We start from the raw sequence: 2,801 nt of genomic DNA, 5'->3' as shown, positions 1-2,801 counted from the left end.
CTGCTTTCCAGCTTTCCTTTGTGTATTTCAGCACTTCCGTAGTCCGACTTCTTTTAGTATGGTCAATGGCCAAAAGATCACTAATCATCCTTTGTATCCCAGAGGCGACCTTGGTCACTCTTGACATTGTTTTGCCAGTCAACAAAACCTTGATATTTTTCATCGTCCGGAATGGCATCCTCCCATGGAAGCTCTCCTGTAAGTAGACAACAGATGACTACTCCAAATGCCCACACATCAAGGCTGCCACCTACAACCAGGCCATCTGAAGTGTCAATTTGGAACATTTCTGGAGCCATGTAGGATGCGGTGCCACACTTGCCTCGAATCACTGTTCCTTTGACCTTAGCAAGGCCAAAGTCTGTGAGCTTGATGGAATGGCAGTCCCGGTCAAAGACTAAAACATTCTCTGGCTTCACATCCATGTGCACCAGTCCTTTTTCTGACATGAATTCAAGGGCACTTGAAATTTGCACAGAACACCTCTTTACTGCATCATCTGGAATTCCCACCTAAAAAAATAAAGGAGAACTTCAGATTACTTATCCAGAAATTAGAAATATAGAGTATTTATCCAGAAACAATTAAATGATATCTATAGCTACAAAATATTTAGTTTTAGACTAGAGATGGATTCTTTTGTCATAAGTATGTCTGTATGTGCTCAGAACAAGTACGAGTAGTCAGAACAAAAGGCAAGTGAAAATCTTTCAACATGGACACCTCTACTAATGTCAAATAAGAGAGTTTCCCTCACTTCCTGTTGCATCTCTAGCCGAGGAAGTGAAAGGAAATCTTTCCAAAAGGATACAGACAACATAAAATAACTTGACAGGAGTTGTAACTCTTCTTAACTCTATGCAAACCAAAGAGAAATAATTCTCTATACTTCAATCTTAATGTACTTACATTTGGTATAATCATGGAGAGCAGATCACCAAAAGGTGCCAATTCTTGAATAAATCCAAAGTGGTCGGTGGTGGTGAAGGCGTTGCCATAGCATCTGATGATGTTGGGATGGATTGAAAGTATACATGAAATACTGAATTCCCAGAGGAAAGACCGCTGAGTGGTTCGGTTTTTTTCAGTGACCTTCAATGCCATTCTTTCACCTGTGCAAAAAAAATAAATTTACCTTAGATCAATAACTGGACATTTTAAGCCAGTATTTTCTGAATATTTTACTTGAAAATCATTCTAATAAGATCTCTTGCACCCAGAAGTATTCCTTTCATAAAGATGTCATAAATTCTATCATTGGGCCATATAGGTTCACTCCATATTCCTGATATTCTTCATTTAACGTGTTACATGGGAATTCTACTTTACTTCTGCTTATATTTTAGAGTACATCTACAAATCAGTGAGCTCTTGAATAAAAAGTCTATGTGTTGCAGATCGTATTTACATGCATATACATATATATTTATTGAGGATATTGGAATGGTGGATAGAATTATTCATTGACCTGTTTTCCTGTCGTTTGCCAAGATTACTTTCCCAAATCCACCTTCTCCAAGTTTCCTCACAATGTGGACGTGCTTCTCTAAGTCTATCTTCTTTAATCCTCGGGAATAGAAGGAGACCTTTCTATCCAGAAGGTGTTCCACATAATAAGCACCGGAGGCCATAGTGTCCTGGAGAACAAAAAAAAAGAAAACTCGTTACATTATTAGGCAAAAAACCAAATGTTTAAAGAGAAACTATAGAAATGTGTCAAATATGAATACTGTTCACCTCGGTTATATACCTATAAATATGAAATGCTAATAGACCTCCACATCTGTATCTATATGCCTCGGGAATAAGGTTGGAACATTAAAGTGAGAGTTCGAACACAACAACAGAAATTTATGGAGTAGAGTTAAAAGAACCTAAATATGGAAAGCCAGCAATCTATTTATATACAAGAAAATGATTAAGCAAGGTTATAGCTTGGTCAAGTACAAACTTATGGAAAAGCCAAGACATATAGCTATACATAAATAAGTGCCAGCATATATCCAATAGTTACCAGTTCAGTTGTGCGTGGGGGTCCTCTTAGTAACTGGGGGACAAAAGACTGATTTTTTGCTCAAACATCCTTGAGGATGGGAATGTAATAAACCTCCACTCATTGGCTATCCTGTCAGCTGTATCAAAACAGAGAATGTTCAGTTTGAAATTCTGCTTGGTCTGGAAGTTTGGCTCTACCCTACCTACGAACGTATCATGGGTTGTAGATAGTTATTTTTATCAGGGGTTCCCTGAGGCCAGAAAATTATTTCAAAGGTTCCTCTGTGTTGAAAAGGTTGAGAGGCTGAAATTTTGCCAACACTGATTTTTTTTTTGCTCCTGAAACATTTTCATTTTAAATGTTTTTTTGCTTATCTAAAGTATTTTCTTGAGAACTACGGATCAATCATGTGAGCACAAAAAAAAGAGGAGTGAAATGAGATGGTCTTATGATCATGTAGAAGACACAGCAGCACTTATGGTATCTCCGAAATGGAAATCATTTGCTCTGTATGCTATATGTAGAACAGTACTCCTTGTAAGGTTTTCTGAAAACATTTGTGCTTTCCATGGCAGAGGTTTTAGAATGTTTTAAGAAGATGTAGCACCCTCTAGGTAGCTAGGTTTGTGGTTTTGTTTAGACAGAGGCTGGTTCAGCCTGGGAGTGAGGTAGGGAGTTTACCTCAGGATAGGCTGGGAAGCTCTACAGGTCAGGGGTTTTGGAGCCCTTCCACCCTTCCAGAAACGGTTCTGGAAGAGGGGAGGAGGAGGGGAGGATGCCCATATCTGCATGTTTGAGGGAAGGT

Source organism: Staurois parvus, unplaced genomic scaffold (genome assembly GCF_062004578.1).
Source record: "Staurois parvus isolate SC_StPar_1 unplaced genomic scaffold, SC_StPar_1.0 ptg000417l, whole genome shotgun sequence".
In the NCBI taxonomy this organism is placed as follows: Eukaryota; Metazoa; Chordata; class Amphibia; order Anura; family Ranidae; genus Staurois; species Staurois parvus.
This window is presented reverse-complemented; position numbering follows the sequence as displayed.